The 12,049-nt window shown below is 41.5% G+C and overlaps 1 long non-coding RNA gene across 1 annotated transcript; it reads right to left on the bottom strand.

Moving 5' to 3' along the window:
* Positions 1-9,505: 9,505 nt before the first annotated feature.
* On the bottom strand, positions 9,506-11,081 carry LOC121757002. The gene is made up of 3 exons (XR_006041150.1): positions 10,726-11,081; positions 9,889-10,252; positions 9,506-9,775 (listed from the first exon to the last, which is right to left on the bottom strand). It is a non-coding gene; the product is annotated as an uncharacterized LOC121757002 (long non-coding RNA).
* Between the last annotated feature and the right edge of the window lie 968 nt (positions 11,082-12,049).

Raw genomic sequence — 12,049 nt, 5'->3', positions numbered from 1 at the left:
CTTTGTTGGTTTTGTTTTACATGATCACATGCTACAATTTAGGATGCTTTGTTGTTACAAACTTGCACATCTTTGTTGATTATTGTGTTGTCGAATTGAGATACAAGTCTTGCCGGACGAAATTACAATTGAAAATAAAAACAAGGAAAATTACACGGAAACAACTGAACAAATTACTCGTAAAGGATTATGGAAAGGGATAAGCCGAGTCGAGGAGTCCTCTTTCCGCAAGACGAGATATGCCCCGGTAGTGCTCACGGTTTGGCGTGTCGTCCCCAAAGATAAAACGGCTTCGTCTCTGAAGTAGCAGCACCGCTAGCAGCAGAGCTCCGGCGAACGGGAGTGAGGCGGGGGCAGAGCTTCGACAGGAAGTTTATGCAGAGAGGGAGATAGCGTGTATGCAAAATGCTTGAGTATGTTGTATCTAAAATGCAATGGATGCATGCCTATTTATAGGTCAAGTCCACCTGCAGGACATTGATTGAGTCAACAGCCATTATGTGTGCCATGATGGCTTGACTGTAACCGCCGGGGGTTATTGACTGGTGCACTAGCCAGTGGGAGCTGAAGAGACACGACGCACTTGGACATGCTACACGACGGGATACACCATGGACCGACGGGGTCCATCGGGGACCTTTTGTCTCCCGTTGTGAGTCGGGGTCCAGCGGGGACCTTTTGTCTCCCGTTGTGCGTCGGGGTCCAGCGGGAACCTTTTGTCTCCCGTTGTGCGTCGGGGTCCAGCGGGAACCTTTTGTCTCCCGTTGTGCGTCGGGTCCAGCGGGACCATGACGTGGACTAGGACCCGTCGGGGATAGCGTTGAGTTTGGGTTGGTCTAAAAAGAACAAGCGGGGCACGAACCACGCTCAACGACTAGCTCCAAAGAACAGCCCAAAGACCACCCAAAGACCAATTGCCAAGAACCAAGAACCAAGGTCCAAGGCACCAGACACCCGGTGCACGGGGCACGGGGCATGGGGCACGGGTCACGGTGCGTGGTGCGCGGCTCGCAGGTCGCGGGCGGACCGCGGCGCGCGCGTGTGGGCTCTGTCACCCGTCGTATTCCACGATAATTATTACACATAATAATTCATCTGATTAAATACTTCATCAAAGAAGTTTATCATCCCCGATGTGGGATAATTAACACTTAGTTAATTAATCCCTTAGTCTTTTCATATAGCTCATTTCTAGCTTTATTGTGACCAACTTTAATATATTATTTCTCACTCACCAGGAATCGGATTTGAGAAAATGAATATACTACAGTCATCTACTCGGAACGTAGATCGACGTTATTGCATTTAATTTCATAAAATTAAATGTCTTGTAACATTTATTATTAGTCAAAAATCATTTGACCAAGCACGATTCCAACATATTGAAGTATGCTTAGTTGAGTGCAAGTTTGGGGGAACCCTTGTTTGTCTATTATTTGGTGCTCTTTTTAGAGTTTTGTTTTTCTTTTGTAGGACAATGACAACAAGAGGAAAGCCCGAGAATGCTAAGAATTATGGGATTAGCCTTGTCACAGAGGATCAATAGGCTATGTGGAAGAAAGTATCGGCGAGGAAGACGGCACCCTCGAGATACCCCATTGATCTTCCCCTACAAACTTTGGGGATTTTGGATGATTTTTGGGCGCTATGAACCGTAGGCGAGAGGAATGGCCTTATCCACATGTTCCAAGGGAGTTGGCCATCATATAGAAGACTCACTCTAGAGTTTCTAAGCTCGCTCAAGGTGAACAAGAACCGCTGCTCCCGTATCCCCAAGAGCATCGACTTCCACCTAGGAAACCGCAACCACTTACTTACCATGGAAGAACTTTGTGCGGTGTTCCATTGCTTCGACCTCAACCTCGATGAAGAGGTCGAATTTGAGAACTCCGATGTTTGGGGTGCGATGACTATGGAAGAAGATCATGAGCCGGGCTACGCCAAGTACTCGTCCATCCGCAACCCCGTCTTGAGGTACCTCCACCGGGCTATGACCCAACTCATGTTTGTTAGGATTGATGGTGGGAGTGTTTCCCAAACCGAGCTCAACGTCATATGGTGTCTTCTCACGAAAAGGGGGTTCAACTTTGGAATGTTCTTCACTCTCTACGTTGACCAGATCTCCAAGAGGGACGGGGGAGTTATTTGTTGTGGGGGGATGATCACGGCGCTCGACGAACATCTTGGCATCTCAACCGCCGGGCTCGCCGAAGACATGGGGGAGAGATTCATCACCTACGTGGTGCTCTTCTCGGTGGGACTTTTGAGACCAATGCTAGCGGTCAAGGATTCTTTTTGCAAGCAGATCGGGATAACTTTCTTGTTCCCATTCCCCATTTGACCAAGTCAACGTTTGGGATAACCAAGTCAATTGGAAGCTCAACACTCCCGCCCACCGGAGAGCCATCGAGGCTAACCCCGTTAGTGGAGAGTTTAGGAGAAGGAACATTCCTTCTCGCATCCCCATCTTCGACCCCGAAGATGACTCCGCCTTTGATGCCATCGAAAATTATGAAGAAGAGGCAGAGCATTCACATGCTCAAGGGAATGGAGTGCCACCACCGCCGCAAAATGAAGAAGAAGAGGAAGAAGAGGAAGTGGAAGCCCACCGCCGCCGCACTAGAGCCAACCGCCAATGAGGAGTTCCAAGCTAATACCTCCGCCCAATTAGGAGATATGTTCTCCTACATGCAAAACATGTCCAACACTTGGGACAATAGATGGACGGAGCAACAACAAGAGAACGCCTACAACCGCCAAGGATGGGCGGCATAAGGCGAATGGCGAACGGCGGAGCAAGATTTTTGGGATCATCAACGGCTAGAAGATGTTCATCAACGTCAACAAATCACCGAGCTCCAAAGGATGGCCGCCTATGCTCGACAAGGGCGCCAAACCATGAGTGGCGACATTGTCTATCTTATTGGTGCATTCGGCGACCTCAACGCCCGTTTCCTTCCTCCTCCTCAAGATTGAAGAAGTCAAGCTCATGACATTAAATGAGCACTTGTATCATTATTTGTTTTTTATTTTAAGACAATTTATTTTCATGTTATGACAATTTTGGCTTAGGTTTTTTAGTACCTTTTGGTTTTTATTTAATTTTCTTGTCTTTGAAAAATTTTCACAAGTTCTGACCTCCGCCAGCGACCGCTGCGGAGGTGGTAGCAGGCCGCCGGCCACACTCTGGAAACAATCTGACTCACCGCGGCGACCGTCGGACAACCCTTAGCGATCGCCACCAAATTTGCAGTTCCAGTGCAATTTTTCGAATTTTTCAAATTTTCGCCCCGTCCAACCTCTACGCTAAATTTTTCAATGTATGTTTTCTTTTTAGTAGTTTACTCACGTCCATACTGACTCTACAAACTTATTTTACACTTTGTTGTAATTAAGTTTTGGGGGATGAAGTGGTTGACCGTAAGTTTAGGTTTTTATTTTAGGTTTTTAGTTAAGTTTTTGTCCATGTCATGAACTTAACATGAAGAACTTAGAAACACGCATGCTTATGGACACATTAGACCGAGTTGCCAATGATATTTAATTCCATCAATGTTTAAGTATGGCTTGACGTTTTGATATGATGGTTTGGTGAAAAGGTGCATAATTAGTTAATTGCTTGTTCGCCTTGAATCATGCTTATACCTTGTGAGATTTGAGCCTAAGTTTACATAGTGTTTAAGTTGATTTAGGAAGATGTTAGGCCATCTTTTCTTAGCTACTTTTACTCCTAAATTTTTGACCCTCTCAAATTTTTCCCTTTGGAGCCAATTTTGAGCCTTTAAGCCTATTTTTTGGAAGTCAAAACAAATGGGGACAATTCCTTGGGTTAGTATAGTTTTATTATCTTTTGTAAAGGAATTGGAGAGATAAGGAGGAAAGTTTTAAAAAAAAAGTAGTGTGCTTAAACATAGAAAAGTGCAAGTTGTGAAATAGTGAAAATTTAAAATGTGTGCTTGATCTAGAAAGGATGCTTATGAAAAAGAAAAGAAAAAGAAAAGAAAAAGAAAAAAAAAAGAAAGAAAGGTTGTGAAGAAAAGAAAGAAAAATGAAAGGATTGAAGAGTGAGTTGAAGGAAAAAAATAAGTGTTAAAAGTGTCTTGGGTTATTAGAAAAGTGGAGTCATTTTTACTCTACTTGGGATATTTTTATTTTTAAGTCACTCTTTAGCCAAATATTCCTCACCTACCAAAGAGCCTACATTACAACAAAAAATAATGACATTTCGGACTTTTGATGTTTAATGACATCTAGTAGAGGAGAGATTAGACTTTGAGCAAGCATATGGTAAATTTTGCATGATGCATGATTTGAGTGCTATACACTTTGCCATATACATTTTGAGAGTGAGAGATAAATACACTTCCCATCTTTGGAAGTTTGCCACATGTGAGTGCATGAATTCAAGATGTTCCACGAGTTAGTAATGAAAGTGCACTAATAAGCCTTGCTTAATTTGATTGCGTTAATTCATGCTTAATTTATTCCTTCATATTTTGAGGCAATTACGACGTCTAGTCCTTATGCATTCCGTGCGTCTATTCTTGTGTCTTTATTGTTTTGTTCGAGGACAAACAAAAATGTAAGTTTGGGGGAGTTGATACGCTCGGATTTTGCACGGTTTTAAGGCCATTATTTGGTCCATTTTGAATGTCAAAGTTGCATTACATGTCCATTATTTGCATATTTTATATATTTTGGTATTTTGACATATTTTGTGAGAAATGTGCATATAAGCTTAAAAAGGGAGTCAAAACGCGAAGTAGGAGCTATGGAGTTTCAGGTAGCATCCAGCGACCGCCGGCGCTCAGCAGCTGCCACTTCTGTAGCGGTCCGTTTCGGGAAATCTTTGCATGGAATGAAGACAAGCCCGGCGACCACCGGGCAAGGCGTGGCGACCGCCACCCAAGAGTCAGAAGCCTCAGATCAATACATAGCGACTGTCGGCCAAGGTGCGGCGGTCCGCCACAAGATAGTGGCTAGCAGATTTGCCCTAATTTCTCTCAAAGATTTACCATATTTTGCAACCCTTTTCCTTATTTGAGAAGGGGTGATTTCTCCCCTTTATATAGCCTCTCAAGCTTCATCAAAAGGATCCTCTTTTTGCAACATATTTTCTAGAGATTAAAAGTTGGAGTGTTTCATTGTGCAAGGAGTTGAAGAATGATCCAAGAACATCAAAGCTACAAGGATTCTACATTTGGGTTTTATTTGTTTCAGTTTTATGTTGAAATTGTTTTCCCTTCAATCTATGTCTTTAGATTATTACATCATATGTAACTAAATTCATAGGATTCTAGGGATGTGTTAGTAACGACTTTGGTTATACAATTCTTTTTCTATTTAATATCCGTTTTGTTCTTACTTTATTTCTTCCTTAAGTGGTTGGATAATGCTTCACGTTTGAGTGACACATTCTGTGATGAATTAATATAACTTGCTACATAATCGTGAGAGGAGGTTGGCGAGTTAGATCCACTTAATAGACACTACAATTAGCTTTCTTTAAAACGGCACTGTTAATTGAGAGTGAGGACTTTTCAAGGGTCTTAGGAGCTTTTAGGAGTTACGTATTTAGGATTGACAACCCTAATGTTTGTAACCAACGTTTGCATCGCATGAGTATAAACTTGGTGAGTCGTTCTATCAAAGTAAGAACTGTGCTAGGGTATTGTAGTTGGAACTTGTATAACCATAACTGTGAACGCACATCCCTGGAATTCCCTTATCTCTATACTTTTATCTCATTTCAAAAGTTCTTTTGTTTTCAAAAATTCTCAAAATCTTTCGGTTCTCCAAATAGTAATTGAGTTTTAGTAGAGGATGGCCAGTTTGTGTCTGTTTTCCCCATGATCGATATCTAATACTAACCTTTAGCTATACTATTCCTACTTTGTATACTTGCAGGTATTTATAGTGCTAATAAAAAGTGCATCAGTTGCGCACTTCCCAGCGGTCGCTGAGCGTATTCTTCTTTTCTGCTCTAATTTTCCGAAGCGGACCGCTATGGGGCAGCGGTCGTTGGTGGCTAGCGGTCATTTGATGAAATAACTAATTGCAGAAGAAGACTCCCCCAAGTAAAGTATCCTCATTTTTCTCTGGCACCCAAGAAAAATGTGCAACCTAGAAGACAGTCTATCCATTGGAAAAGGTAACTTCTCTCTTTTTTAATATTAGTATAGTTTGAGTGTCAATGTATTATTATGGAGTACTCTCTCTATCTTCCTATTAAGTAATGAAATTCTTTTGGGCACAACAGTTAAGAAAATAATAATGGAGATAGAATAAAGTTAGAGATAGAATAAAGTAGAAGTAAAAATAGAATAAAATAGGCGAGTATAATTATGTTATTTTTTGCTAAAAAGGATAATTGATTACTTATAGTGGGACAATAAAAAAATAGGAATTTCTGTCACTTTTAGTGGGACAAAGGGAGTTTTGGGTTTCTCTGCGGTTCTCGGACGAACCGCCACACCGCGCCAGCCGCCGCCTTGTGTCGACCTTGGTCGCGGGTTCTGGCGGCTCGTGCGGTCTCGGCCGGCGGCGCGCACGAGCCCACGCTCGTCTGCGCGTCGCCCCGTGATCGCGAACCCTCGGCGCGCACGAGCCCACGATCCGTCTCGGTGCGAGTGCCAACGGATTGCACATCTCGTACGATTGAGAAATTCAAGTTCTTTGATTCGATAGTTCTTGAGTTCGTCATGCATAAAATATAAACAAAAACACCAAGAACATGCTTCGCAATCAAATAACACATGCATGCATGAATTTCGTGAAATTTAAATCCAAATATCAGAGCCAAAGACTGGCTCTGATACCAATTGAAGGGGTTGGCAGCGGAAGCGTGCGTTCAAACGAATCACATAAAATTCTGATCTATTTAGCAGATTATTTAGACAAATTCTATTCGCGTAATTCTCACATGTATCATGCTCATAACTTGAATTTAAACATGATGTAGCGCAATCAACATCTAAAACATGTTTGCTACAGAGTAAGCTAATTTACCTCGTTGATTCACTGAAGAATCGAAGATAGCTCGCGCCTTCTCCACGTTAAGATCTTGAGTACTAAACCACGGATCTTCTGACTGGTTCCCGGACTGTAATCTGATATCAGTGTGGGCTGATCTCACAAGAATACTATGACTCAAATAAAGAAGACAAAAACTGCTCACGGAGGGAGCTGAAAATCGTCCCTCTGCTTAAAGGAGAGGGAGACAAAAATTCTTAGAGAAAATAATGTGTATTTCCTGTCTCCTTTATTCTCCTATTTATATTAAGTCATATATTGGGCCCAGTTAGGGATCTATGGAAAAATTTGGATATGGCCTCCCCAATTAGATTCTTACTAATTAAATTGAACTCACAATTTAATATAAGCTTATATTGGAATATTACGAGCAGCCACTACAGAAGTAATATTACACTGCCCATCCAAATCTGAAATTACAAGTATTCCGGATTTCCATTTGTTTGTCATTCATTTCCCACACTTAAGATAGAAACGTCCATTAATTAATTAATATCTGCTATGGACTTAATTAATTAACATATTATTAACTCCAAGAGTGGACTTAGCAAGAAACACTTATTTATTATTCATAGAGTAATCAAACTCCAACTAGCTAGGTTCCGAATAATAAAACCTTGTTTCGGGCTCCTCTTGTGGATGTTATCAAAAGAGACTCATATCGCGCACGATTCAATATAATAGCAATCCTAGGACCACTAGATATTAATCACCACTACCCAATATACCAGGATTCTTGGGTTGCGAAAAACCCGTACCTTTTGGTAAGTCAAAGTAGTGCATAATCAATACCGTATGTTCAATGCTAACGTACATTGATTAAGAAATTAATTATCAAGACCTCGTCTTTCATTAGATAGCATAAAGACTCGTCTTGCTGTTAGATCCAATTCAGTGTTATACCACACCAATGTCATCTTATTTCAGTAAGGCTTAGAAATATGCAGACTGACATTGCAACCTTTCACGATAGGTAGTCTAGGCCTATCTAGGTTGTGAAATTCTTATTTTTCTTTGTTCAGAACTGACCGTGTTACCTTAAAGTGGACGACGCCCACAACCGGTCTACTAAAACAAAGACTTAGACTTTGTTACGTTGCTTATACATTTAAATATGCAATAAACATCCATTAAATGTAAAACATAACAACATTATGACAAAAATAATCTGTTTCATTCCTTTGGAAAATAACATATAGAGTTTTACAGTATTCAATCACTCGAAAGGTGATTTCTAGTATACAAACTCTAACAATTTCTACCACAAGAATTGCTTCAAGTGTGCTCATGGAGGGTGCCTCATTACACCCTCATCTTATGTTGCTTTGGATGGAACAGTCTACTGCAAAATCCACTTTGCTCAACTCTTCAAGGAGAAAGGTAGCTATTCTAATATCACCAAGAAGAAGAATGTTGGAGATACCATGCCCAATGACTCTGAAGCTGAGCCCGATGCAGACCCTGAGCCTGAGCCCAAGCCTGAGCCTAAGGCTGATCCTGATGATCAACCTAGTGGATCACCACAAGAAGTTGCAAATTAGGGGACACTAAAATTTATAGCATTTCCTACCTTTTTTGGTTTTGTTGTTGGATCTCATCTGATGTTAATTTTTGTTGTATTTATTTTCTTTGAAATCTCATCAAGTTTTATTTTTGTTGTATTTATTTGTTGATGGCCGCATATATAACTATTATTGCATACACTCTACATTCGATCTTGTAGGGCTGTGATCAAATGATAAATAGCATAATGTGATAACTCTGATAACTCATATACTCAGTGTATAAAAAATGTCAATACAATGACATAAGTATGTCAATTATGTCTTTGTGTTCCAGATGATTCCGAAGGGGCGTACCTTCTTGCATGCGTAATCAGAACAGACGTTGCTTCAGGAGCAACTTATTGGTTAGAGACTTCGTCATGTATATACTCTCCAACTTCGTCCAGAGGGCAGCCGCAGTCTTCTAATCAGAAACTTCGATGATAACATCGTCAGATAAGCACACATGATTGTCGAGTGAGTCTTTTCATCTAGGGCTACCCACTCGTCATCATTCTCGTATGTCTTTTTCGCTTTTCCTTTTGCCGTTAGCGGCGCCCACAACCCTTGATGCTTCAGCAAAGATCGCATCTTGATCTGCCATAAACAGAAACTATTTCTCCCAGTGAATTTGTCGACCTTCACGTTCAGAGCGGACATCTTGATCAATTAACACAGAAAACCCTAACTAATGCGGAATTTAAAACCCTAGTCCGAAAACCAGGCTCTAGATACGGTTTGTTGTGACATAATAGAGCAATTGCGTAATTAAGACAAACAAAAACGTAAAGAGACACAGAATTTACGTGGTTCACCAACGTTGTGTTGGTTACGTCCACGAGCAAAAAACGGAGAATAGATGTGTAATAGCCGAGATCTAATTTCTCGAAAATTATGAAATAAATACTAGAAATTTTAAAGAAAGAGAATGGAGGAGTATTCGTTTATTTCTTGAATAAAAGAAATACAGTACATAGAATTTCAAGCTAATAATTTACAAATGCTTGAAAAAAATAATACACCAATTAACTATTACATGTTAAAGAAAAGAGAGAATTACAAGTAGAAACCCCATCTCTTTTCAACGGATCACAACTAGCTTCGGGTTCTTTTTCCTAACGAGGCTTCGGCCCAGATTCCGACGGCCCGTAGGGCCGAATCGATGGGAAGGGCACCTAGACGAGGTCAGCCCCTTGTCCCTGCCAAAACAAGCAAATAGCCAAAGAAAATGCATAAGATACTAAGGCATTTGATATGCAGAACAAGCGAGAATAAGAGGCAAAACTACTTTAAGGTTTGGAGACACTATTACCTTAGTTGAAGGATCAAGAACTTGCCCAAAAGGGGGAAATACAGCAGCCTGCTCTCCCAGCCAGTACCACGGGCTGCCACGAGCCAGAAAAAAGGAGAGGAAAGCTGCAGCACAACTGCAGCAACTCTGCACTCCAGCTCCAACAACCCCTGCAACCTCCTGCACACTCCAGCCTAGGTAAAGGCTGCCACGGGACCACACAAGGCAGCCTTTCCACCTGCCAACGGCCGTGAGTCTCAGCAACACAAGCACTGCATTATTGCAGGAGATCTGCCAATGTATAAGCAAACTAGAGATCTCCTTGCCTGGCACAAAGCAACAGCCCGGCAGCTTTCAGTTACACAACCAAACAAGGGCTCCTTTTCTGCCACAACAAACAAGCCTTATTAACTAAAGTACTAGCACCACAAGGAGACAAATGCAGTTAAAGTTAGTGCAGGATTTTAGTACACCCTCCCTCCTATAAGATCCCCTTTATACCACCTATGAACACCCTCCTACACACCATATGAAATTTCCAGCGACATATCAAGATTTGAGTAGAAAGCTCGATTATCATAGGGTGTTACAACAGAGGCAGACTTTCCTCCACCACCAAGAAAGATAAATCCCAAGCCTCCCTCTCATATATGTACAAGCATATGCATATATAATTTTGGAAATAGAATCTGCCACAACAAGTTTAACAACATACTGGATTTCACCATTTAGTCTCCCATATAGCAAGGCACATGTTCATAATTCACCAAATTCAGTAAATAGAAACAAGGGAGAATCCTACTGCCTTAATAACTAGAAAGAATGAGAAAAAAAAGAGCTTATCTCATGAGTATGAACCTGTTGCGGGTGAGAGGCGGTGGAGCCGCTACCGGCACCTGCACCCCGGATAACGACGGATGACAGCTCCAAGGCAAGCTCGATGGCCGAATCCCCACGGTGGCGGCGACGGGTCCTCAGGAGAGAAAGGGAGATGAATGGAGGAAGGGAAAACGGGTGATGTGAACGGCGGTTTCCCGAAAGGGGCGACGCCCTTCTCTGCTCCGATGACACCGAGGCAGCGAGGTAGACGGCTGTCCAGTCGCGGCGCCGGCTGGAAACGGCGGTGGCCGACGATGGTGACGGGAAAGGGAGACGCCGGTTTTTGTTAGGGTTTCCAGAAATTGAATTGGGAAAAAAAGAGAGAGACTGACGGGTAGGGAGTAGCATTTGGGCCTTTTGCTTTTTCCTTATTGGAATTGGGCCTCTCTAAACTAATGACAATTGGGCTGAGTTAAAAAGAAATCAAAGATGGGAGTAAGTTTGGGCCATTAGAAATTATTAAACATTTGGGCCTTGCCATTAATAAATTAATCTGGACCGAAAATGCTTAAGAAATAAATAATTTGGGTCGGAATAATTAATTCCTAATAGAGCCTGGGAATTTAATTACTTGGACCATGATTTTGGTTGAAGCCATTATCTTGGATTAATTCAGAGTTTAACGGAATTAATTCCCTCGACCACAGAAGAGGAAAGAATTATTAAGCTATGTTGAGATAGTATTCGATAAATAATTAAAGTAGACTTTATTAGTCACAGAAAGTATTTTAAAATACTTAAGATAATCCGGGAATTTAGTATACCCGCACAGTTCGGCCAGATTTCTGAATAAATTAAACCGCTGATTTAATTAAAGAATTTAGATTTCTAATTTTTAGAAAGAATGAGTTAAAATAAAATAGTAAGCACACGCTTAGGCATGCATACATGCAAGATGAATAATTACTTAAAGCCTAATTTAAGTATATTCTGTAAAGGAACGTCGTCGCTCGACGCATAATCTCAGGACAGGAAAGCATCGGTAGCAAGAGTTTAAGCAATCGAGGTGGGCTCTTCTTTTCTTTTAAAGCGTGTTTTATGTGAAAACATGATTATTTTGAATGAGTTGTCATGCCCAGTTTTTGATTTATGATTGCCTATTTGTTGGCTATGCCAACCAGTTAAATCGAATTCGGGTCCCAGTAGGGCCCAAACCCTACTCGGACTAGTGTATACCAGGGACCGTGAACTAGCGCCAGAGTTGGCCGGTCCAGTGACCGTTGGAATGTGGCCACATTCCCGGCTCACCATATTAGATATGGTATATCATCAGAAGTTTAAATGACTGTAGTCTATTTTCAGA

The sequence above is a fragment of the Salvia splendens genome, chromosome 12 (genome assembly GCF_004379255.2).
Source record: "Salvia splendens isolate huo1 chromosome 12, SspV2, whole genome shotgun sequence".
NCBI lineage: Eukaryota > Viridiplantae > Streptophyta > Magnoliopsida > Lamiales > Lamiaceae > Salvia > Salvia splendens.
This window is presented reverse-complemented; position numbering and strand designations above follow the sequence as displayed.